Source organism: Marmota monax, unplaced genomic scaffold (genome assembly GCF_021218885.2).
Source record: "Marmota monax isolate L192 unplaced genomic scaffold, Marmota_monax_Labrador192_F-V1.1 WCK01_AAM20220418_F8-fsc00007, whole genome shotgun sequence".
Lineage (NCBI taxonomy): Eukaryota > Metazoa > Chordata > Mammalia > Rodentia > Sciuridae > Marmota > Marmota monax.
The window spans coordinates 24,647,058-24,674,525 of NW_026692781.1; the positions used below are offsets into that span (position 1 = coordinate 24,647,058).

Consider the following 27,468-nt stretch of genomic DNA (forward strand, 5'->3'; position numbering starts at 1 on the left):
TTGAAGCATTCACTCCAATCCAATAGCTGTCCTTTCGAATTCCCATTATGTGCTAAGTACTGTGTCCTATAAGGAACATTTCCGCCTGGCAAAGGTTGAAGAAAAGCCGAATTTAAAAGTCTCCTATAATTAGAACTTTGGCTAATGGCACTTAAACTGATTAATGTCCAATAGGACCCACTCTACGGAAGCATATTTTTGAGGCAGTTATACATTTATATTAAATTAAATATTCTTTGAGGGAATGAGTTTATGTAGCAGTGTCTCCATGTGGTTCTCGGAGTTAATTCTGTAAGGATATGGCCACTGTAGCTGAAGGCCTTGTTCCTTGCTGTTTTCTCTGCCTGGAATGTTCTTATCAAACTCATTCTGATACAGCTGACTTTCCTCTCATTATTCACCATAGCCCTCTCTGGAGATCCTACCAAATATGAGTCCCAGCCTCAGTCTGTCTTTCCCCTACTACCCTATTGCATAGTCTTCTTTGTACATATCACTAGTTGGAGAATTCTTGTTAATTTATGAGCTGCTTATTGCCCATGCCCCCAATAGAGCTAAAGCTCCAGGAAGGCAGGGACCTGACTGTATTTTTTCCTGTCTATATTATTTTTCTATTACCTGTAACAAATTTCTATAAGCATAGCAATTTAAAACAATACATATTTTCTATCTGACCATGTTCCCAGGTCAGGAGTCTAGGTGCAGATTAGGTGTTTCTTATCAGGGTGAGCTCAGGGTTCCACCAGGCAGAAATACATGGGTTGGCCTAATTATATTTCATCTGAGATTTGGAGTCGTCTTCTAAGGTCATTCAGGTTGTTGGCAGATTTTTCAGTTTCTTGTGGTTTTAGGACCAAGATTTTTCTTGCTGGCTTCAGCTAGAAGTGGGGTGGGGTATTTTTATCTCCCAGAGACTATCCAGCATTCTATCCATGAGACTTTCTTACAACATGGCAACCTGTTTCTTCAGGGCCAGCATGACTGTTTCTGATTGCTAGAGTCTCCTTTAAGTGTTCACCTGATTAGCCCAGGTCCACCCAGGATAATCTTCTAATTAACTCAGAAGCAACTGATCAGACACTTTGGTTACATCTGCAAAATCTTTTCATAGTTGCTACTGAATGTTACACATAATCACAGAAGTGATAACTTGCCATATTCACAGGTGATCATACTCAAGAGCAGTAGTATGCTAGGGATGGGAATCCTAGCATACTCCTAATCCTAATTCCACCTACCACACTGTTCTAACCCTTCAGACTCTTCGTAAGTATTTAACATATTTGTGTGAATAAATGAGTAAAAGTCAATTAAATAAGAACCAAGGAATCAGTAAAAATGAGAACAATTGATTATATGTTCTGATGTATGTTTACTATTCTATGTTGAATTTGAAACAATCATATGATTGTTACAAATTACATAATATAAAGGTAATCAAATAGTATTTGCTACATCGTATTGGGGATTTCTGCAGCACAGTGTTGATTAATTATTCTGACCAATAATCCCATGCGATGAAAGTGTTAAGCCTAAGGATGCTAGAACGACATGTGTATGGAAGCCCAGCTTATCTTCAGCAAATCAAGAATAATTAAGATCAGAACTTGGACTTCCACTGTTTATTGTTGAATCGTTGATATTCCCACTGCTTCCCTGAAACCCGAAAGGAAGAAGGCATTTTGATTTTGAGATGAGATGATATAAAATTAGGCTTAGGAAGATGTTGTCCTGACTGCACTTACGATACTATGGGTGAAATTATCCTTTAAAGGACATAAAATAACACAAAAGCCATCATATCATTGAGACACAAGAGACTGCAAGGATGAAGCAAACACAGGATGGCGTGTGGGTCTGCTCCAGTGGCCATAGTAAAGTGTCCCAGATCGCGTGACTTAAAGAACAGACAGTTCTGGATTCCAGAAGTCCATGACCAAAGTGGCAGAAAATTCTGTTTGCAGTGAGGACTGTCCTCCCCACCTGTGGACAGCCTTTCCTCATTATGATCTACATGGCCTTTCTTTGGGGGATGCACATGGAGAAGTTGTGTTCTCTTTCTTTTCTTGTAAGGAAACTAACCCTAATTAAATTAGGGCTCCTTAGGGTTAAATGATGGGACCTCAGTTAACCTAAATTATCTCTTAGATCCAACCAAAATATGGTTACTTTGAGGGTTAGGGTTTTAATGTATGAATTTTGAGGGGACACAAACAGACTGGGACATTATGAAAAACAAAGAAAACTTCCAAAGGAAGCCAGTTAAGGAGAGAAGTTTCAGGCTTTGGATTTGGATCATCTGCCTTTGAATTTTAACTCTGCCTTGTGTCCATATCAGGCACAAATCCAAATTCTATGGCTCCTGGAACTTATACAATTTGAGAAATCCTCTTTAAGATAGAGAATACAAAATTAGGTACAGAATCTTAGAAGAGGGTCTATTCAAAGACAGGGCTCTGAAATTTCAGAGCCTTAACTTCACAGTAAGTTTGCCTCTACCGCTGAGGAAATTATACTAAGCCTCAGTTTTCTCAACTGTAAAACTGAAATAATAATTATCATATTTAAACCATAGGTGCATTGAGAGGGTTAAACCAAAGTTCAACTAATAAACTTTCCTAGTTAGCTATTGTTATTGCTACCTTTATTATTATTGTCACCATGATAATTATTGTCAGCCCTTCATTTTATAAATGAGGAAACAGTCAAGAAGTCATTAGAGGACTTGCCATATTTCATGCAATCAATGATCTGAGAGATTGGGCCAGAGTAAAACCCTTGGCCCTGCTTCTTGGGACCCTATGGAGGCAGCCCTATACTCCTTCCTCGTGTTCATATCTCTGACAATATGTCAGTATAATAGCATAATCTTCACCCTCAACATTTACTCTACAACTATTAAATAAAAGCAGTCAAAATAGTAGATATTAATTTGGTTGAATTTAAACTTAAAAAAAAAACATTTTTATATACATCTAATGGCATTAAGGTTGTGAGGGGAAAAAGCTCGACCCATTAAATTCTGTTTTGTCACTTGTGGATATTTTGGATTGGAAGGTCTAGCTTCCATCTTCCTTTGGGATGACTTGGAAACAACGAATTTCCAATGTAATTTCCTTTGGGAGTGATTCCAGGTTCCCATATGTGCAGACTCTGTTAGTGACATTAGATTTTCCTGGGAAAGGTCTGAGGAGTCAGTCCCAGGGGCTCTAGTTCTGCCCCTTGGAACTACATACTGAATGACAGAAGCTGGCTCGTCTCCATTCTTCTCACAGCTCCACATACGTGAGAATCTCTTCATGTTATCTTGACTCTGGCAGGACTCTCTGCCTCAGAGCTGGTTTTTAACACTTCTAAAGTCGAGATAATGTTGATTCTGATGTACCTGAGCAGTTCCTTTTTTTTTTTTTTTAAAGTGACTCACACATTTATTCTGGCTTGCTCGTCAGGGCGCAGCAGTTTAAGTGTGGTTGGTATTAGATTAGACCCAAACACACTAATCCTTAAAGTTAATATGGAATGAAGGATAAGTGATATTTCACTGAGGGATCTAAGTCTTTGACCTGTGAGTCTGTATAAAAAAACATTGAAGCCCCTAACAAACATTTGTATCATTTTCAAATGTGCACGATTAATTATACACATTTTGCAAAACTCTCAAACCAAGTAGGAAACTAGTAGAATCTTACATGTGTGTGATCCAGATTAGGACTGGTTTTTACTATTATTGATCACAATGAGCATGGCTAAATTATTGAAGCTAGAGTTTTTGCTTATGTACAAACTATAAAATGAAGTTTGGGAAATTCCTGAGGAAAAAATGTCACTTATTTTTGAGGAGATTGTGAACACCTTAGAGTTATTCTTCTTATCATTATTAATATATCTATCAGAAATAATTTATTAAGGTTGTATGATTAGAAAACCAATGCTAATTCTTGCTTGTAGGATATTCCTGAGAACAATCCTGGTTTATCCATCAGCTAGGCCTGCTATTTGTCCAAGCATGCCTGCTAAAGGGCCTTGTCCCCTCTCTTTTCCATCCCTCAGGGTGGGCAGTAGTGAAGCTGGTGTCCTCTTCCTCTCGACTTTCCCTCTTTGCCTGACCTGATTGCAGCCCTTCTGCTCTGCTGGTTTCTGGCCACCACACCTGTATCCTTCAGCTTTGGTCTCACATTCCTGGTTATATCGGGTCCTCAACAAACCAGCTTCCCAACCCTCCTCACTAGAGATTTTCCTTGGCATCTGGACTCCATTCATTTCTCCTAGTCCTTGTTTCAACAACTTGTACTGACTTTGAGTTAGAAGTTATTAAGGCGTTAAATTCCTAGTACACACAAAGAAGAAAACGCCTGATGATCAAGACTTCCAGCCTTTTCTTTGTAAACTCATTTTATAATATAATATAAAAAGACATAAAAAATGATTTTGTGAGGAGCAAAGCAGCATCATAATTTTTTTATATCTCCATGAATCCAAATATTATCTTCTACTGGGGCTTCTCATTTGATATCCATTATCACATTATTCTGTGTGCTGTTATTTGCCAGCATGGGATTGTTTACTTTCTAACATTAATCAGGAGGATAGTGGGTCCAGGAATAATAACTTCTTGGAGTTGAACTTGGATCAGTGATTCTCAACCATATCAATTATTCAACATGTGCTAGGCCCTGTTCTAGGTATGACACTTGGGATAACCTGGCCAAGAAGATAGCCAAACAAATAAATATCCCTGTCCTTAGGATAGATGTATTTCCCATTTATCAAACATGCATAAAAATACATGTGAATTTATATATTTACTTATATTCTACATATATTCCTGTATTTTGCCTTTGGGATATAGCAGTTACTGTTGTATAGGAAGTAGAGACTCTTCCAACAAAGTCAAAATATGTCATATTGGCTTTTCAAACTGGAGGGACTTTGGCAGGCGTCTCTTAAATACACACGAGGGACACCTTCCATGCTTCTGAAGAATGCTGGTGTGACACACTTTTCATGTGGAGATGGACTGAGCCACCAAAGGAAAAAATGCTACAATCCCAATTGAAGCAATGCATATAGTCAGTGCTAGCCAGAATCACCAGCCGGTCCAGTTCAGCAACCACAGACTCCAAATCAAGAGATAAAGACAAAATAATGAAAAAAAATAGAGCAACTAAAATAAAATAAAACAACAGTTTGGAATCCTCCCAAACTTCACAGTTCCATTTCTGCCAGTAGTTAAATAGTATATCATTGTTTTCAAAGGTAGGGATAAGAAGTTCACAGGAGTAGGCTTTAGACAAAGTATGGAGAATTGATTGTCACTGCTTAAGAGATTTGGAAAGTAAATAATTAAGCTTGGATTTAAGAAAAGACTATTATCACACACACACACACACACACACACACTCATATACACACACTCCATGCTGATCCACGTCCTGTGTGTTTGTGCCTATGGAATAGAAGAATGTGCGTTGTGGGTTGGGGATATGTAAAGTATTCCCTAGCTTCAGTACCCGTAATCTCTCAGATGCTTCATAAATGCACAAGATGCTCCCTGGGCTGGGTTTTTAAATCTCTGAATTAGCTGAAACAGTTGTAAAATCACATGGAGCCAGACAGTTTACAATCAACTGCAAATCAAAAGAGGCTCCTATATGTTGTTTGTTCTAGCAGGCATGGGGAATGCACTGAACTTGCGAAATGTGCTTTTGAGATCCCATTAAAAAATCTGCTTCCTATTACAACCTCCTATCTCCCCGATCCTCATTTTCCCTTCTTACTCCCAGATTAGAGGTAGGGAAAATTCTCAGTGCCAGGAGCATCTAGGAGGTGGTTTTTTAACACAGGCTGTGAGGGCTCATTGAGTGCACCTGGTCTGTGTTCCTCATTAGATCCTACACCTACCCAGTCCTGACATCAGAACTGATTTCTATCATCTCTAATGTGCCTGAAAAAATTCTTTCAAGGCAGTTTCCTCTTCTAACACATCCCCAGGGAATTTCCCCTAGAGGGTGTAAGGCAACATTAGATTGTGACTATGATAAGATATTCCCATGTTGGAAGAGTTTTGTATGAAAAGCAGCACATTACATCTGTTGTTTTCCTTATTTAGGGTCTATTTCACACTGAATGATACTGGAACACAACCCAGGACTCTGTCTTGACTCCCCTGCAGTCTTGTACTTCCTCCTCAATGACGGCAGATCCCGAAACACTTAGTGACATATGGTAGCCTATGTGTGAAGTGTGCTGAGTGTAGTACATTTGCTTTCTGACTCTGGAGTGTTGTGTTTCATTTTGGGTATCATATTTCTTAAAGGGGTATTGAAAAACTGGAATTCAGCCACCGGAAATCTTTTCTGTAACAAGGTAGGAGGAAACTTAATTGCATTTGTGTCTGTATAACTAGTACCTGCATAGAAGAGGCTAAAAGAGTGATGAAGAGGTAGGAAATGCCATTGGAAACTTAAAAGAAACTGGAGATATTCATCCTAAAAGGATCGACTATTATTGTTGTTATTATTATTAGAGGAGGGAGTAGCCTTGACTCAAAAGCTTGAAAAGTGTCAGATGAAAATGTGGATAATTTCTTCCTTTTGCTTGTAGTTTTTCCAATCAGCCAAACTAGAGTCAATATGTGGATTCAAGAGCAAACAGATTTTTATTCAACATAAAGAAGATCATTCTGCTTATTAGAACTGTGCAATGATGAAATATATGTATGTAAGCAAAAACTACAAGATCTTGCAGAGAGAGCAAATTCCAGCACTGAGTAAGTAGTTGAGCCAGACCCATAAAGATTCCTTCCAATTCAAATTCCTATAATTTCATCATTTCTTTTCTTTTCTTTTCTTTCTTTCTTTTTTTTTTTTTTTTTCAGTGCTAGGGATCTAAGCCAGGGTCTCACACATGCTGGGCAAATGCTCTACCACTGGGCTACACACCCAGCTTTCATAATTTCCTGAATCAGAAGTTTCTTGTTCAATTTTACATTTGGAAAGAGGATTGATAGAAGCCTGAAAGATTTCTCTCTTTTCTTTTTTCCATCTCTTAATGGCATAATGTAATTGAGTCAGATGAATTATTGCATGGTCTTAACAAAGTTGGTGTTACATCCACTTTTACTTTACTTTATTCCTCTTTGGGGTACATAATACTATATGAAGAAAAGCTTACATCAGCCAATTATTCATGGATCCTCTTTGTAGTCTGACCAACTTGCAAAGATCTAACCGTGCTTTGGCATTATGTCACCTTATTGCTTTGGAGCTAACCTGTGGATTTTGCCTATCCCGAATTCATTCCTGTTTCCTCTGATAACAGCACCCTCATTTTTCTTTGGAGAGACTGTGCCTCTCACATTACATGTCATCTTGGTGGTTCCCTCCATTGATAATCCTTGCCTGTTCCCAGCTGAGGGATAAGGACTGGGTGAAACTTGGCCAACCCTTGGCTCTCCCTACACAAGGATAGGGAAAAGTTGGAGCTGATTGTTTCCCAACAGCTCTGCAAAGAAAATGCCCTTTAGTTCATGTTTCCTAGACTCACATACAGATGGTAAATTGATCTCACAAGTTGTGTGTTTATGTAGCCATATTGCTTGATTGTTGGATGAGGAGTTTCTATCAAGATTTGAATGTGTGGCCTTGTATATTTTCAGTGAAAAGGGAAAATGGTATGTATGCAGTATGTACAATTAAGCATCTTCTGGGGAGATATTTCTGTGGGCTCATTTAACTAGAGGCCTTAGGGTGTGAGAATTCCTGCTTCCTGTGGTGTTGGAAAGTTAAGGTCAAATGCTGGATGTGTTTCAAGTTCTGAGACAATACCATGCGATTTCAAAGCTGGTGTTTGTGTGTGCGTACATATGTGTGTGTACAGTACTGGGGAGGAAAAGCAGGCTCTAAAACTTTGCTTTGAAAGATGCCAAAACACTGAGCAGCATATTTGTACGAGAAAGATCTGTGTGTTTGGATGGAACCTGCCTCTTTGGTAAACACAGGGTGCCGAGAGGCCTGCCTCCTGTTGCCCTGCGTTTGAACTTTTGTTCACAGGAGCAATTTCCCTCACCTTGGCTGTTGAACTTCCCTTTGTAGTGAAATTCACAAGTACTGTGAGCTGGCAAGAAAACGATGGAAAGAAAGGGTGTGTTGGACTAGATTGCATTCTTTCCTGAACACTCTGAAATATCAGGATGTATGGAACATGAGTCATCATTTTCTGTTGGAAACTTTTATGACCTTTACAGAGCAGGCCAAATTCCTCCCAAGCTGTGCTTCTTCACACCCCGGTGCATAACAGTAAAAGGGCAAATCCGAGGGAGGCAGAAACATATTCCTATTTTTTCTTGCAATCTGTTACACGTTATTGTTCTTCTGACACACTTTGCTTCACATGACAGTACTAATGGAGAAAACTAAGGTCAAGTGTGAGAGAGACTTACCTGGTCTGCCTAGCAGGACTTTTCAAACTTTGCTAGAATTAGAAAAGTAGAGAAGGAGAGAATGTTTTGCTGAGGACTTAGGCGAATAACTTAGTTATCAGGTAAATCCCTGAAGGAAGAAGACTGCATTCAAAATTGTGAATCCCAGCCACTTGGCAAGCTTGAAATTGATGTGACAGACCAGAAAAAAAGAGACAAAGGTATTGCAACAGTGTTCAGGCCAGGGGCAATTCTGTAGAGGGTCCTGCTACTTTATCAGCCCTGAGGGCATCATGGTATTGACCAATGAGGTCAATAGGAAGAACTTGAACAATCAAGGAAAATTAATGTTGCATACACTATATACCATGAATTGGGGGCATGGGGTAAGGGAGCAAACTGGGACATATCCCTGGATAATCAACAACTTTTAAGTAACTGGTCATTGAAAACTTTGGCCAAAGAAGAATCCAGTTGTCTCAGCCCTCCCACCTCTGGCTTTTTTTTTTTTTAAGGAATATTTAATCTTTCTAAAATAATTTAGAATTGAGAAAGTCTACATAGTGAATTTTTCTTATCTAGAACTGACACCTTTAAGGCTTCTGACTACTTTTACTTTGGCAAATTTTAATACTAATTTTTCTTAACTGAATTACACACTTTGCTTTCTTAGAAGATTTTGTTACGATAATACACACTTTCATTTTTCTATTTATCATCAGATGCTCAGATGTCACCTCTCATAGCTGCTGACCCTGCCTCTAATAGACTGTCCCCATGTCTAATTTGCTACCTCTAAATAGCAATGGCTAAAAAATCAGCATGGCTAGGCTTGGAAATTTATTTATATTGATTATATATGTCTTTGAAGGAAGCAGAAAAAACTCTCTGAAGTCAAGTGCATGAACTTCAGTGAATGAGTTTGGTGGCATGCATTTCTGCTAGAGACCTTTAGAAATGCTTCTCCAAGGCCTTTTCTTGGCCATCTTTGGTTCTCGGTGGTGTCCTAGATATTTGAAGTTACCAGATAAGTGACCCTCAGATAAGTAAAGAGTCATTGGACTGACTGTTCTTCAAAGGTTAGAAAACGAATCAAATATGTCTATCTCCCAATTGGGAGCTGGAGTCAGCTGCAGTGATCATTTAAATTCAGCAGCTTAATCACTATTCCCATGTGAACTTTTTGTGTGAATGCAGAGTCTTTCACAGTGAAGATGTCTGTGTCAATGGGCAGAGAAGCAGCAGACAGCTCCTGAAGAGGCTGCACACTGGGGACAGGCTGGATGTGCAGTGTTTAGAGGTGACAGACAAAATGGAGAGAAGCCTTCTGCAGAGGGCAGTGAGGGACTCTGACTTTTTAATTGAGCTGTATGTAAAATGATGAATGACCTGTTCTTTGGAACTGAGTTTATCAAGAATTCAAATGCTCTGTAAAACTTAGATCATCTTGTAGGTGGGAGGAAGTGTCCCCCCCACCCCAACACTTTTATTTTAGGACAAGAAATCTAAGCTCAGAATAAGATTCTGTGTCCTTGGATGAGCTGGCACGAGAATCTAGAGTCTGTGACTCCAAATCCAGCAGTATTTTTTTCTATACCATAATGCTTTCAAAGTGTAAAATGTTGTGAAGCCAACCAAAGGTTTTCTATACTAGAAGCAAACCTACTGCTGTTTTCTGGATGGAAAAACCGTGATGTATTGGATGGTTTTCATATTCAAACAAAAGATGGCAATTGATCATGTATGGAGTAATTGCCAAATGATTCAGAAAAGTTGTTTTTATCTTTTTTATCTATCAGTAGATGGCAGGAGATACCATCAAATCAAGATACAAAAAGTGACACAAATGATGGAATTTAGTCATTGTTCCTTGTATTACCTAGAAAAATTGGCATCCAGGGTAGTCAGTGTTCTGTTATGTTGATACCTGGGGTGAAACTGTTTTTGAATATATATTTGGGTTCAATTATTTGCTTCCCCATTAATCTTCAAAATTACAGTTGGTTTAAAACAATAATGAAATGTTGGAACTAAATTTACTCTCTTTTGAAGAGACACCTGGAGAAATGATTCATCACTCATGTTGCTAAGATTAATTGGGCATTCTAATTGTGTTAAGTGGATTTGCACACCATGGAAGAATCCAGGAGCTTTTCCTACTTTCTTATCCGTCTGCCCTTTTTCTTCAAGCAGAGAAGTGAAACTAGAGCTAGCTAACATCAGTGTGGGTCAGGGCAACCCAGCATAATAAATGGCTTTACCCAAGATTAATGCAGAGAGAGCACAACAGTTAAAGTGATACCACATAAACACAAGGATATTTTCAACAAGCCTTAATTGACTCTGGCACCATGAGCTGATATTTCCTTACTCAAACAGAGGTCATTTTCATTAGGATTGAATTTGATTTTACTTGGTTTTTTTGAAGTACAGAATTCTCTTAGAAGTGTTGGAGAATGTTTCTCTAATTTGGAGATTACAAAGAGGTCAAGTACCTGTGGAATTTCAAGAACTGAAATTTGTAAGTCCTCAAATGTGTTGTTCCCTTTTTATATTCTTGTTATCACTTAGTACGATACAAAGCATTTGAATCAGCCACTTTTTTTTTTAACTCTTTTGTCACTTGAGTCTTAGTTTTTGGAGAATTTTTGAGAAAAACATCATTCAATTCATATATTGATTTCTCCCCCTCTTTTAGACAACAGCTGAACTGGGAAGGTTAGAGAGGCTAACTGCAAGAGTACTGACATGGAGATCAAGTCTGACATTACTCCCCGAGGATGCCAAGCTTCTTGTCATTGTGGCATGGCATGTGTGGCTGCCAGCTGCGGGCTGCATGCTATTGAAAGCGTTTCATCTCTGAAGACACAAGCGGAACTGAACTTGCTTGACATAGACTCTACTACTTTTCCTGTAAAATTTGGCACTGGGGAAAATCTTTTACTGAAAACACATTATTTTCTCCTTAAAAAAAAGTCCAAACTGCAGCCAGTACCAAAATATCCTATCAAGGAATACAAGAAACAGTCTCCCCAGACTGTGCTATGCCACTGAAATCTCCACCCTTGACAAGGATTAGCATTGCTGAGCTTAGCCCTGTGCTGTCACACTGTTGGAGATGCTCTTTGGGGTCAGGGTATAGGACCTCCCAGTGTGGGAAATTAGGAAGAACCAAGCAGTTCTGCCATTGGCAAAGTAGAGCCTATATACCCTACTTCAGTGTTTTTGCCTCTTTCTGTATGCTGTTTAATAACACTCTTTCATACTCAAAAGTGATGATAAATTACATGGTCACACTATTCATTGATTATCTTCTTCTTATTTCCCTTTCATAAGGCTCTACTTTTCTGTTTTGTTTGTATCATTATCTGCTAAGTTTAATTGCTAAGGATACATGTTGCTATTCTTCTCTGTCTAAACTCATTTATAACAAAGTATCATATAAGTTCTTTTACATAATAAATTACAAACGATTGATTAAAGCTTAAGAACCATCCCTCCTGAATGTATGTTCATTTTAATAGAAAACAAACTTGTACATCCAAAGAAATTAACCTCTAATCAGATAATTGTTGCAAAGGATTTGAGACTTTATCCTACTTGAAGGCTAACAAGAATGCCTGTCACATTTTCATGGATGCTAGAAAAAGGTATGAGACTTGAGGGTCAGAGATAAAGGATTCTTTATTATGGTAATATTAATAGCCATATATTCATTCTAATTCTCACAGGGATGTTTAAAGGGCCAGGTGTTATAGGGGGAGGGAGAAGGAATCCAGAACTGAGTGAACTTGAATCTTATATCATGGGCGATAAGTATGTTTACCCCTTGCTTTAGAGAAAGACACCATATATTCCACATGGTTCATTAAATAAACATAGGATAAAGACAAGAAGAAACATGAGAGACCAGTAAAGATTTGTCTCCTAACAACAATAGCAGGATCAAAAGAGAAATGGAAGTGGTCATTGTAAGGATTTGTTCTTGGTAAATTTTAAGTCTTAGGAGAGGCAATCATGTACTTTGCTTATGCAGTGTCTGACTCTCAGTTTTCCAAATTATCCCAGAAAATCATCTTTCTACTCGAAGTCTTTTTCTATCAATAAATACATAATTGATACCTTGGTTTTATTTTTTTGTTGGCAATAAGAGTAATACACACTAATTTTAGAAAATGGGGTGAAATATAAAGAAAAATACAAATACTGTTTATAATTTAATCACTTAAGTAGTCTCTTAAAATATTGGCTTTTCCAATTATATGTTATTTTTCATATAAATTGAGACAATTTTATATACTCATGTATCTTGGTAGTTTTGATTTTTTTTTACATATTGAAAGCATTATTTTAAATTTTGAATTGTTGCTTTAAATTATGATTTTAAATAATCACATAATATTCTATCTTTAGTATGCCACTTTATAAACTATTCCTTTTGTATTAGAAAATTTGATACTAAATACCATAAAGATGAGCATTCTGGTACATAAAAGGCTCTGGTGCCTTTAGCTAGATTCCTGTAAGAAAGATTATTGAGTTGAAGGATCGACTTTTATAGTAAAGTTCTTGTCTCTATTGCCAGACTGCTTTCAAGAAAAATTACCGGTTTATATATATGGCACATATATATTGGAGACTGCTATTATCCTCCCATCTTTATTACAATTGAGTGTTTTAATTTTAGGAATAAAATAGTTGAACAATGTTTTTAAGACTTAAGATTCTTCAGTTATTAATTAGTAAGAAGAAAATAAAGTTGTCTCTTGGTATATGGAGGAATTTGGTTTTAGGACCAAAAATCTACTGATATACAAATACCTTATATAAAATGGTGTGTTTTTTTAATACTACCTTGCACATTCTCGCATATAGCTTAAATCATCTCTAGATTTCTTATTTTGCTAATTCAACATAAATACTAGGTAAATAATTGTTATATGCTATGGCTTAAAGAATAATTAAGGCAAAATGATCTGCACTTGTATAACCATAATTTAAAAATATATATTTTCAGTCAAGGTTGGTTGAATCAATGGATACAGAACATTTAGATGCAGAGAGGCAACTGTATTTTTCTATGTGTAAATTCATCATTAGTATTTGTTTTTGAAAACCTGTTCATGCTCTTTCCTCATTATTTTAATATATTTATTACCAAAGAAAAATATTTGTAAAAACATTACATGTAACGTTTTGTATAGTAAATTTTTAAAAATACATATTCTCAATACATTGTTTATTATTTGGAAATTAAAAATAAAAAATGGAAATTAATTAAATTAAAATTATCTAGTGAAGTAACTAACCATTATGCATATACCTCCCTACCATATTTTTTCAGGTGTTTTATAATTTTTTAAGTATTTGATTTTTAAATTTTTTATATTTAATTTTTAATTCTGTATATCAAAATGTATCAATATGTGATCCAGCCAAGACATCTTTCCCTCTAAACAGCAAATGTCCCCAACAGTGAGCTATACCATACCCAGAAGTGGTACTTTCTTGGCAGTGCACTAATTAGAAAATTGTTGATAAAATGTTGTGCTTGAAGTGTATTCCCCTGTATCTTCATAAGTTCAGTACTGAACAAATCTTGCCTTGGATTCCAGCTACAACTTATGCTCATCTCTTAAAGACTGACATAGACATATTAGAAATATTAAATTTTATGTATTGATAAGAACAAGTAAAGTACATAGTACTTACTGTAACTCCACTGTGTACTCCAAAATTTGACAAAAAATGTTTTCCAAAACTCAAGAAGACATTTAAATGATAAAACATATATCATCTCTAGATTTTTTTTCTATCCTACATTTTTAAACATTTTTAACTTGTTGAATTTTGGGGAAATGAAGACCTAGTTCATTCTTTTAGACATGGCTACAGTGGGCAAATATTGATGTAACTGGCTTTAACAGTGAGTTGCTACCTGTGTAGGGAAGAAGATTGCTCCTCGAGTAACACGATATACTTTTTTTGTGATAGTGGTGGAAGTTGGAAAAATTTCCTTAGGAAACATCCTATGTTCTTTGGCAGTGGTATTGGCAAAGAGGAATACAGAAATAGGGAAGGAATGAACTTTTTACTTTTTTCTTTTTTCCCCTCCAGAGCCATACAATGAAACGCAAGGCTTGGTTTCATGTAAAATCAATGGGGGTGAGTTATTCTGACAGAAATTCGCCATTCTTCACTGATCATGTGGTACTGCAGATAATAAATATTTTAAGCCAGTACATTACGGTGATTTATTAGGCAGTATGAAATAATGAAAACAATACAATGGTCTAGAGATGAAAATACTTAGACTGGTGAGACAGAGAGTCTATGTAAATCCCAGGTACTTCCTAGAGTTTTACCACAACAGGTCAGTGGAAGAGAACATGGTAGCTAGGTAGGTTGTGCATTTTCATTTCTTTTCAGATTGTCTTCCTCATAATTTCCTATAGAGGTTATTTTTTTCTTCCAAAAAAAAAAAAATAGAAATGCTTTTTGTTGTTGTTATAAGTCTGGCATTTTAAACCCATTTCATCTCTGTTTCTTTCTAAATTTAGACAATGCTTTCACATCTCTAAGTTCATATAGGTCTCATGAGGATCAATGCCAAAATTACCTTCCAGGAACAATACAGAGCTACTAGGGTCTATGAAACTCATTCTCAATAACTCCAGTCATTCTTTCTTTTATATCTAGTGGATCTCCAGCTACTGAAGTCCGCATTAGAGAAACACAAATGCTTGGGATAGCAGAGCTGCATATACTCTGACCATGAGGAGCCTTAAGGAGATCAATCAGTACCATGAGAACTAAATCTTTAAACTTATTACATTTCTAAAATATTTTGAAAGAGATGATTTGAATAATTTCTCTGCCACATGGAGAGTGAGTGGACCCATTTCAGGGGTTTAGTTGAAATGTTGGGTTAAAAAGGCAAGTAGGGTGTTCCATACACCTGAGAAGGCAGTTAGTTGTTCTGTGTAGTTGGAAGTGATATAGAGTAGAGTCACCTGAGCTCTAGAGCCTGGTGGTTGGAGTCCCATCCTGGCTCTGCTACTGTGCTTGAAACTTTGTGTAAGCCCTTTGTCCTCTATTTTAGTTTCACCATCCATGAGCATTATTAGGATTCAGTGAGCTAATCTACGTAATGCACTTGAGAGTGGTACATACTAAGATATCAGTGTTCAATAAATAAACTTTCTGTGAAAGTTCTGAGGACATGAAAAGGAGAACCAGGTATATGGATTCTCCAGAAGCTGAAACAAGCCTGAAATGGAAGATTTCAGGACTGGTAAAATAGAAAAATTGGTCTCAGGGCAACTCTGCCAGCCATGACCAGAGTTTACATTCCTTTTAGAAAGTGTTATGAATTCTATAGTTATCCAAGTGAAGTGACCTGCTTATGTGTGCAGCATGTGGTAAGAAGGAGGACACCAAGCTGAGGATCAGTGAGAGGGACCCTTGAGAGGGCATTTCTTTTGTGCTTCCTTATGAACCCCTGAATGTGCGTGCGTTTTTAAGATATCTCAGATTCCTTTTGAAAGTAGGCAGTAAAGTACCTTTTAGTAAAGTAAAAAAGAATCCCTAGGAATAAATGAATAAAGACTAGTAAGTTCCAGGCAAAAATATCACTGGGCTGCAGAGAGGAGGACTGAGGGATGCTAGGCAACACTAAGGAACTGCACACTGGTTAAATGTGGGGCTTCAGCACTGAGCTCAAGGAAAGAGAGCTACTGATGAACTCACAGTAATGGCAAAGGTGTGGGGATTCTGAATATGTGGAAACACAGACTGTGCTTTAAGCAGAGATGGTTTCAAAAAGTAGGCAATATGGGCTTGGATAGAAGCAGAGAGGAGGGTGCATGAGGAATATCTTAATGTCAGGATGGCTTTGTCCCTTGCAACAAACATCCTCAGATGCTGTAACTACAGTCCATCACCGAAAAAGAACCATTGGTAGAAATTTTGTTTTCAGTGATAACTCTTGGGAGCAGTGAAAATATGTTTTAAAATCAAATTTGGAAATTTCCTCAAAGCCGCCTCTTCTAAGACAAATGAGCCTCTTACAAGATGTCTGGTTAAATAAAGTAATGGATGTGAAAGGCTTTGCAAACCATTAACGTGCTATATAAATGGAAGGTGTTATCATCATGTACTGTGTGTTGAAAACATGCAGTAAAAAGAGATTATTTTTGTGGGCTAAATAGTCAAATATGGGCTGCATGACAGCACTGTGAAGTGGAGTCATAATTGATGAATGACTGTGCCCAGAAAGGTTGATTAATGTGTGGATGCTAACCTGGAGGAATATTGCTGCTGCAGTGCTACAGATTTGTTGTTGTTGTTGTTACTGTTTTTGTTAAATTTTGTTTTCTTTTTTTACCCTTTTCTTGTGCAAACTATATTTCAGGGTTTTAAAGCATACTTATTAAATTTAATTGTAAAACTAGTATGGATGAGTTAGCTAAAATATATTGGCCTTAAGAAGTACCTTGCTATATGAGTAAGCTGAGCTTTAGGTAGGCTAGTAACTTGCCCACCTATTTAACAAACATGAAGTTCCCACACTTGCATGTGAGACTGATCTGAGCTTTATATAAATGTCAATCACTTATTCCTCATACCAACCTATGACACTGATACTATTATTTTCATTTCATAGCTTAGAAATTGAGGCACAGGGAAGGTAAGTAATCTGTCCAAAGTCACACAGCTAGTAACTAGACTCCAGCAGAGGCATTCTGATTGGGTAATCCAAGCCTCTGGGCACACTCTTAGGGTACCTCTGCTCCATGCTGTGTTTCCTTCAATGATGTGCTTAAGTTTGCACAGCCAGATCTGAGGTGATCCTGCCCTCTCCTGACACACTGGGAACCAGAGCATCTTTGAGGTTTCAAAGGTAGCAGTGAGCATCTCTGATTCAGTTGATGTTCTTTTGACCTACTTTGGAGCATCCATGCCTGAAGGCTTCTTTTGCGAGGCACCAATTCAATCTCAGACTCTTAAATTCCTGTCAATGGTTCTTTGTGCCAGACAGCATTCCCTCCTGCATAAAATACATCCTTATTCTCATTATATCTCCCCATAAAACTTTCATCAATTTGAAAATTGTAAAATGCATTCCTTTTTATGCAGACATTTAATTTATGTATGGTTAAATGACAATTGAGCAATATATCCTCCTGCATACCCAAATACCATCCCAACTCTGCAATTTGAAAATAAATTGACGATCTTAAAATTGGCATAGATTTTAAGGAGATGGAATCTTCACAACCAGACTTTAGAGGATGTTTATCTGCAAAGCAAACTACAGGACATGCTTTGGCTTGCTCAGCAGATTCTACTTAGAAGAGGTTTGAGATAGAACCACCAATTTAGCCAATCTGATTCAAATTCACCTTTGGAAAAAATGGTGGGCTCTTTCCTAATGTGCATGGATGAAGCTGGAAGTTTCAACCTCTCAGCCTCTCAACCTCTCACTTTCAGAAACACTGAAGTTTAAAATATAAAGGTGTTGTTTTTGCTTCACACCCAAATGTCAGAGCTAGATATTCTGATTTCTCTTGATTGGCTCCAGGTGATGTTAAGTGGAATGCAGGAAATTATCAAAATCAATCTATCTTCCAAGGCTTTCTTTTAAATTACAGGGTCTGAATCAAAATGTAAAATACATTATCCCTATTCTAAGTTCCCTTCCATGATTTTTCATAGTTCTCACTCTATGAATGAGCAAGTAAAATTGGCAAAATAGCATGTATTTTTTTTCTTCTAGTAAGGTTGTTAGAACCTAGTATTTTCTAAATAAATAAAGTATTAAAAATCTGCCTCTTGCTTACTGGATTTCTAAGGATTTAATTGCCATCTTTCTGAAGGGTTAAGAAAGAAAATCTCCCCACATCAATGGATCAGCACAGTGACTTACATATTAACAATAAAATGCAGAGCATGAATCATAACTAAAGAATGCAATCATCACTGGGAACAGTAATACATGGTCAACCATAGTTATCAAAAAGTTGAAATATTCAAATACTACCCCTAGAGAACTTTCATGCATCTAAGCAAGGGTCCTGGCCAAAACCCAAATCTAGTAGAAACTGGAATATTCTAGAAAGCAAAACAAAATACAAAGTAATTATAAATATAATGCTGAAGATATTGTTTAATATTCTGCTACAAAAAATATGGTTGGAAGACTGATACCTGGGAACTTTTTAGAAATGAAGAACCTTAGGCCACACCCTAGACCTACTGAATCACAATCTAATTTTTTGCAAGATCTTACATGATTCATGTGTACATTAAAGTTTGGAAAGTGCTGCTTTAAAGTATTTTTGTGAATGGAATTATGTGGACAACTGCCGTTTTTCGAGGACAAGATCACATACCAAGATTAATGGTCACCCTTGTTTTGCAGTGAGGCCATCATCTCATAGTGGGAAAAAGTCTCATATTCTGTTGCTCTGAAAAGATAATGACTTGCAGAGAATTATTTTTCCTGGAGGAGGAGAAGCAGCTATGGGGGAATAGCAGCTCATCACTCTCAGTAACAACAAATGCCAACTTGACCTGCATTGTTATTTCTGACACATCGTCTTGCATTTCTTGCCATATTATGCTGGTGGATTCTTTGCCTTCTTTATTTTTTATTTTTAGGTCAGAGAAGGAAACTGACCAGGAGGTTGCTGCAGGCATTTGGAAATATGGTCTTCTCTGTCTATTTCATTCTATCTGCTGTGTCTGCTGCAGCAGTTCTTTCCTGGGTGATTTTAAGAGCTTATCAATCATGTGACTGTTGAGATACCCAAGCCATCAAGCAAGCACCTCTCCCATGACATGATAACTTGTGTTAATAATAAAATGAAACTGTGATAGGAGATGTAGAAAAATAGAAATCAGAGTGGGGCCCTCAGGGGAGTGAGGGAGAGGATGAAGGAGTCAGGAGGAAAGCCGTGTCCCTAAGTCATGCAGAAGGAAGTGGAGCAACAGACCCTGACACAGCATTAGTGATGGGGAAGAAATGGCCATCAGTCACTCCCTGCCCCTTCTTGGCTGCCTGGAAGAAAACACAAAGCTTGGTACCATGCATTTTCTTATCTCTCATCTCAGAGAAGGCTTATGCTGAGTTTTTACTAGGGAAGAAAATAAGACATGGCTGTTGGACACGAGAACATGTTATTCTTTTTAACTGTTTACATTAGCTAGAGGAGAAGAGGGGTGCAATTGTCTTTTTAAAACTGGGGGCCACTGAAGCTATGAACTGAGAGGACTGGAATCTCAAGCGTTGATGAGAAAGCCCACTGGGACAGTGTCACTGATGCTAACAGTCAAAACTAGTTGAAACACCATGGTAATTATATTCTTATCTTGTGCAGTAAGGCTGATGTTAGAGCTGGAACTTCTGAGTAATACCAGCTAACTTTGCTATTCATACAATGTGAATAACATGACTGTGTGCCAGGGTCAAACGAACTCACAACTGTGTGAGCTAAACTTTTTAAAATAAAGATAGAAATGTTTGGCCAATTCAGATCGGGAATAAACATGCTATGAAAACTGTTTTAAACCTTCTCTGGTCCTGATGATATTGACATTCAGAACATTCTCCTCATTCATGCCCATGTCCTCTTGGGGCCACACTGTTCTCATCCATACTGGAATCTTTAATTCCAGCCTTAGCACCTCCTGTCAGTCCTCCACACCACAGTCATAGTGCTCTTCCCAAGATATAGGGCAGGGCAGGTCACTCCTTGGCTCTCAACTCTCCATGTCTTCTCATCCTGAGGCTCTGAGTTTGTGGCTTGCCACCCCTCACCTCTCAGCCCTCCCCTGTCATAGCCTTCTCCTGCCTTCTTTGCCTTGGCCCAGCCATCCTGAACTTCTCCTTCCTCAACTGTACTAGACATGTCTTTCTTCAAGGTCTCTGCCTAGTGTATAATTCCTTGAAATAGACAGACAATTCACCCTTCGTTTACTTTATGTCTGCTCAATAATTGTCTTATCAAAGAAAGTTACCTGAATGCCTTCCGTAATCTCTGAGTTTCAATACTTGTATAATTAAAAAACATCCGAGGCCTCGTTCATCACCTTCATACATGTATGTCTCCCCAGCTGAAATACAACCCTGTGGGGTTGGAGATCTTGTATGTCTTGTTTGCTACTCTCTCCTGGGTGCCTAGAAGAGGCCCAGGACTGTATTAAGAGAGTCCTTCATTTTTGGTGCCTATCTGTGTGTCTGGTGCTCTGCTGGTTTCTCACCCTGCTGGGCTCACAAATCCCTTTCCACCTTCTTGCTTTTGTTTGAATTTCTTTCTCTGTCTGGGGTGCCTGTGTGCTTCCCCAGATCTGTATGCTCAAGTCCAAACTTTCTTCAGGTCTCATGTTCTGTAGGAAACCTTCTCTTGTTTTGTTCTCACAGCTGAAAATGTCTCTTCATTTCACCAGCAGTGTCTGTGTCCTTCAAGTCTCTGACCTATAGGACAATGATTCATCTTCATGAGCGGGGAGCCATAAAAGGTGAAGCCATGTCTGATTTATCTTTATCTCCTGCTCCCCACCCCATCCCCAACTATACTTATTACTTTATATGTGGATAGTACTCAATGCATATTTCATCAATAAATATTGCAGATTTATTCTAACGTTGTTGATTTGATGGTTTGGTATACCTGGATAAGAAACGTTAGTAGAGTGCTTTCATAATTTGCAGTTTCTGTTTTTCTATATATTGATCCTGATGACTTTTTGGTTTGGTGTTTTGTGTGTGACGGGGGAGGGGTAGAAAAAATTTACTTTTGGTTGTAATCATTTTGCTTTGTTTTAATAGGTACTGAAAGAGAAAACATGCATTAAGAAGATAAAAGGCCAGTTGTCTTATCCAGCTGTCTCACGCCCAGGCTGGGTGCGTATCTAGAGAAAAGGTTCCTATTCCCAGAATTCTGTTAGCATCTCTCATTGCCCGAGGAAACATTTTCCTGACCTTTCTGATGATATTCTTCCCTATATCCTAGTAGGGAGAATCAAGATCAGGGAGCAAGTATGCTTAGAAAGACAACTGTTTAAAAACCTGGTTTTCTTTAGCCTGGATTTTCAATTCCAAACTGTCAAGATTCTGCATTAGAAGTTGGCAGTCTCCTTCTCTGTGGAGCTGCTGGTTTAATTGGGTAAGTTTTGCTGTGGTGACATTAGGGCTCATTAGGCTTTCTCTTATCAGTGGCGTAAGCTGTGAGATTTCAACCAAGCAGAGGGTTTAGATTCTAAATGAGAAATATAGATTAGCATTTTGCATAATGAAATAATGGACTTCAGTGTTACCTTTCTAGTGACAAAAGCAGAAACTTAAATCCATTGTAGGGTTCCTTGTTTAATCAATAAATAAACGAGAGGCACAGAAGATTTATTTCTTCTGAGGCAGCAAACACTATCATTTTTCTTAATTATCCTCAGGTTTGCCTTTCCTGCTTTCAGATTCTTTGCAAGTAAAAAGCTCTCTACATTACAAAAGGGACGTCAAAATCTCATGTTGTGTTTTTCTTTCTCCCTTACGTATGAAGCGTTTGGCTTTTTTTTTTTTTTTCCCTACAATGCCTTTATTTCTTAATGAAAACCTAATAAGGTCAGAGGTTTCTCAAGGTTTTCCAGGCTACCTTAGAGGCCAGAGGTTCCAGCTGAGGAGGAGAAATATCAAGGCAGCTGTAGGAGAGAAAACAAATAGTTTGAACTTTGGATCCACAGATGGTTATGCCTGCCAACTGTTATGAGCCAATGAATATCTGGCCTATCATTTGTCATATTTATTGCAGTACATAATGCTGTAATTTCTCATGGCATGGTTATTTATCTTGCTGTGTTCTCTGAATAGCTAAAATTGCAGCCATGTTGGAGCATATGTATACCTTTCGGGTTTCATCTTTAAATAGCAGCCCTGCAAATTGGCACAGGACTGCCCTCCAAGAACTGGGTTTATGAATGCTGCAAAAGCAACTTGTTAGAAGATTACAAAAAATTCTGACAACAATTTAAACTACTATTCTGGTCTTACTTCTATGCACTTATCTGCAGAGATTAAACAGAGCACAGGGTATACCCTGCAGTTCATTCCTTTTTAGAGGTATCAAGGTGTCTTCCTAAAATGGCAGCTTCTGCAGTCATGTGTACCAGACCTAGAGGCTTTCTGGGAGCAGGCAAAGATTCCTCTAACTTTGCAATAGAAAAGGGGCTTTGGAAAGGAGAAAGGTTGAGGATGGCAGGAAGAAGGCATGAGGTACTCAGTCACTGGTTCTTGACAGCAGTCATGGGGGCACTGCCACATCAAAAAGAGCAGCAGGCACACCTGTCTTTACTGGCATCCCCACTACTGGCAATGGTGAGTCAGGATAGAGGCTACATGATGCTTGATGACAGACGGTGTGACTTACAGGTGGGCAGAGAGACTCTTCAGGGTACTATTGCTCACCTGATACATCTCAGCACCCCTGATGAATCACTGGGTCCAAATGGGGCTTGGACTTGGGGGCAAATTTTAGTGCACACTGGAGCCTCCAAGAATGGCAGATGGAAAAATGTAGGTGCCTCCCATCCATACTGGGTTGGCTGCATCCCATTCCTGGAATGTGAAAACTCCTGCTTTGTTATAGATCCCTTTATTTTTTTATGATAAAGAAACTGTCAGCCACTCAGACCTGGAAAGGACAGGCAATCACTGGTCTTATTTTAGCCATGGGTGCACTCACAATGACTTTAATCTGAAATATTAACAATTGTTACTTCTTTTAGTCCCAAGATATCTCTCCTCTTCCTATCCCTTCAAAGCAGTGTAATAGCCATATGGTGTTCAGCAGAAGAGAGAATAGAGCATAATGTCATTCTTGTTATTATTAGGGTTACAGTCTGCAGGTTAAGACGCTGAAGTCCTTCACCCCTGGCTTAACTTCCACATTAAGGAAGGGATGTCAGCTCTCTTCTGTGTCTCTCTCTCCCTGCCTTTCTGTTCCTGTTCTCTTCTGTCTCAGGCTGTGCAGAAACAAAACTCTAATAGGTAAGATAACTCAGGAGAAAAATAAGGCTCTACAAATGTAATTCTGATGGTATGATTCTGAATTGTTTTCTGTTCTCATGAGAAATAAAAAAGGGTGGTTTTTCTGAGGGCGGTAAAGCTGGGTGAGGACCAACCACTTGGGTTGTCTCAAGTTAATAAGGGTGTGCTCAAAGAAAGGAAGAATGAGCAGATGACCTAGTACAAACCTGAAATTCATGCAGGAAACTGCATGAAGAATGTCATAAAGGTTAAGACTCAGAAAGAATGAGACTTTTGAAAAATACCAAAGGGGACAAGAAGCTTTAAAGTCATTGTCAGTGCTTAGTGCATGGAATGGCAGTCTAAGGTCCATGGACAGTGATAAAAAAGTTACTATTTCCAGTTCTCTTTTACATCTGTCTCCCAGGTTAGGCACAATGCCTTTTAAGACTAGGAAAGATGGAGGAACCATTGGTTAGAGAACTGGAAGGCTAAGATATGTAAGATGTTTTTCAAAGAGCACTGTTCAGATTTTTAGGTCTAGACACGTGCGTCTCAGATCCTAGGGACACAGGAATCACTGAACAGCCCTTGAGGGAACAGTGACAATAGGGCAACTCCAGTCTGAGTAAGTGTCCCCATTTAAAAGAAGGGAACTATATTATTAAGCAACTGGTTTATGTACATTAAAAAAGGAAGCAAATTGGGCATGGTGGCACAGTATGCAATCCCAGTAACACAGGAGTCTGAGGCAGGAGGATCTCAAGTCAGAAGCCAACCTCAACAACTTATCAAGACCCTCAACAACTTAGTGAGACCCTGTCTCAAAAAAAAAAAAAAAAAAAAAAAAAAAACCAAAATAAAAAGCTTTGGGGATGTATCTCAGTGGTAAAGCACTCCTATACCCAAAATAAAATAAAGTTAAAAAGGAAACAAGTTAGGAATAAGTGCTATAGTCTTGTGTTTTAGTCAGCTCTTTTGCTGCTATGACTAAAAGACCTGACCAGAACAATTGTAGAGGAGGAAAAGTTTATTTGAGGGCTCATGGTTTCAGAGGTCTCAGTCTACAAAAAGCAGCTCTGTTTTTTTTAGGGCTCGAGGTGAGGCAGAACATCATGGTGGAAGAGTATGATGGAAGGAAGCAGCCCACATGATGATCGGGAAACAGAGACAGACTCCACTATATGGATTCAAAATTTATACCCAAATCACATCCCCAATGACCCATCTCCTCCAGCCACACCCCACCTGCCTCCAGTTACCACTCAGTTAATCCCTATTGGGGATTAATTTACTGATTGGGTTAACACTCTCACAACCCAAACATTTCTCTTCTAAACCATCTTGCTTTGTTTCACACATGAGCTTTTGGGGGACATATTACATCCAAACCATGACATCATGGAGAAAAGTCAGAGAGCTAAGGGATTGTAGCAGAGTGGCAAAGCTAGAACTGAATTGTTCAATGTGTCAGGTCAGCATCGAAGGTAACATGCATGGACTTCAGTAAGAGCTATCTGTGCACAAAGAACAAAAATCCTCAACACAAAACATCTTCAATTGTTGTTTTAGGCCTTGGTGACATTGGAGAGGTGAGATTTATGGTTCTCCTGCCTTTAAGGAGGTCTCTTTTACCCAGCCAAACAGAGGCAGGCCTTAGAAGTGCCTTTTAGGACTAGACTGTCTGCTCTTGTCCTTCCTTCCTTTCATCATCTCTCCCAACCTAACTTGAATCGATTAGTTTGTTAGAAGGGGTGTTTTAATTGGGTTGAAATTGTGAAAGGTTTGCCTGTTGGAAAAATTGCTGAGAGAAGATTTGATACATATTTGCTTCCTGATGACCCTGGATAAGCCAACAGCTCTGATCCTTAGTTCTCTCATCTTGGAAAGAAGAACAATGGCTAGACAGCAGCTGGAGCCCTCCCTCAAGATTCTCTACCCACTCCTTGATTCCCTCGCTCTTTTCTTGGACTTCCCATTAATTTTATTTTTGTCCTGTTACACAGCATATTTTATCAGATTCATAGGCATTTTGTTTCTTGACTACTTTAAATAAACAGCAAACTCTCTTAAATCATTGAAATGTGAAAAGAAATGAAAATACAGCAGAAATTCAATCAGAGCAAGTTAGGTCTAGTTGCCTGCTGTTTATACCATTGTAAATAATCTCAAGGTGCCCTCCTGCTCGCTGAGTTTCCTCATAGCAGTTTATGCCCCATGCAGTACAGTTGAAAGACACTGACTGTAAAGGGATGCAGGGTCTAGCAGGAGCTTTGCCACTAATTAGCAATGTGACTTTGGACAAATCTTTTTACATCTTGGCGCTGTTTCCTCACCAGCACAGTAAATGGGTTGACCTCTATGATCTCCTAGGTCCTTTCCAATGCCAGATTTTTTAAAAGCCCATGATTTCAAGCCAAAAACTGTATTATGGAATGAGGTGATGGTTTGTATAAGTGCAAGTTGATTAGGGAAATGGCATAGGATTTATTTTTTAAATTTGCTTTCACAATAATGAATCATGGAATAAAGACAGAAGAGAGCGATACATTTAATGCAAGCATTCAAGGAAGCATAGCATATTTTAAACAATGGTTGAAAATAACCTTTCATTCTTTGCCCTTTTATTTTTCCTAATGGATGGCCTAAAATGGGTACTCAGGCTGAATAGTGGCTTTCATTCAATTTTAAGTCACCTATCAGGTTGGGTACGGCTGCTTTCCACGTTAGCTGACATTGCAGGATGTAGCACAATGCAGAATGAAGAGTTAGAAATGTGACATGGCATGTCAGAGACAATGCTTGCCTTTTGCAGATCAGTTATCATTTAAAGGTTGGTATTTAGAACCATCCTTAGATAATTCAATATCTGTGTCTCTGGTAGGCAGTATGTCAACCTGAGTTAATTCTTTTTGCTTATCAGATATGATGGGACAAGATGACATTAAAATGGTCAAAAGAAATCATCCAGAATGCATATTTTAAAAAATATCAAGCAAATCTTTGAGGAACTTAGGTATTGCTTGGTTTGATTTCCTACAATAAATGACAATTGTCATAGACAGCCATCCAAGATAAACCCTGATATCTTCATTTGTTATCCTTTCCCACAATATATCACATTCTCCTATGACATCAAGATGTCTCATTTTGATTGGAAATTTACCCTTCTTGTGAAGGGAAAGTGTTTAAAAGGGCCTGGGCCTTACACATTTATTTGTAAGATTCACTAATCTGTGGGTACAATGGAGCCTCATGAGCAGTACTGCCCTTAATTTTATAGCCTCTCACTGATACCTGCTCAAGCTGTATCATGTGTGCCCCTAAAATGGCCATTCCAGGGATCCCTAGTACACCTGTGACATCACCAGTAGGTTGTTATATGGCTGTTCTACTTTACCAGTCAGTCCTGAAGTGCACATAAAGCCTCATTTTCACTGTTTTGGATTATTTTAGGGCACATAAACACATTACTGTTGGTGACTCTATCCATATGCAGTTTCATGAAAAAGGTCATTGAGAGTCCTTTCTTTCCCTGGAATACTCTCTTGGGTACCTGGCAAGCATCCAGAGAGAGGAAATGAGAAGAAGTGGGTGCAGGCTCTGTCCTTTTTATGCAACCAGGGCTTTTTTTCTGGTGGGGCAGGGTGGGGCAGTCATTTTTATACTCTTAGTATGACTTTTTCTGGAAATTTCTTTATCCCATGAAGCAAATAAGTTTCCATCAGGTCTTCCTTACCAGTTTTTCTGACATCTTCAGACAGCATTTTATGAAAGGTAGTAACAATATACATCCAAACCGGGAGCCCTGATGATGCTCATTCTAAAGAAAGACATTTCCTGAGAATATTTTATGTGTGATACACTTATTTCTCTCTTTTCTAAAGAATTATTTTCCTCTTGAAGACTGGTTTGAATTCAAGAATTGATATGTAGGACTCCTCTTTAACACAGACCATTAAATAATTTTCAAATAAAACATAATTAGTAGAGAAGGAAAATACTTCTGAAATACGTTTTTTTTCCC

The 27,468-nt window shown here is 38.2% G+C and overlaps 1 long non-coding RNA gene across 2 annotated transcripts in view; it reads left to right on the forward strand.

Moving 5' to 3' along the window:
• The window catches only part of LOC124094573 (uncharacterized), a 52,066-nt gene that overhangs the window by 2,371 nt on the left and 22,227 nt on the right, over positions 1-27,468 (forward strand). Inside the window, exons 1-3 of one of the 2 annotated variants that reach the window (XR_006852279.2) lie at positions 6,216-6,366; positions 6,604-6,769; positions 21,252-21,326. This is a non-coding gene — a long non-coding RNA (uncharacterized LOC124094573). Of the gene's footprint in view, positions 1-6,215; positions 6,367-6,603; positions 6,770-21,251; positions 21,327-27,468 lie in introns of those variants that run through there. The other variant, XR_006852280.2, reaches the window with a different exon arrangement.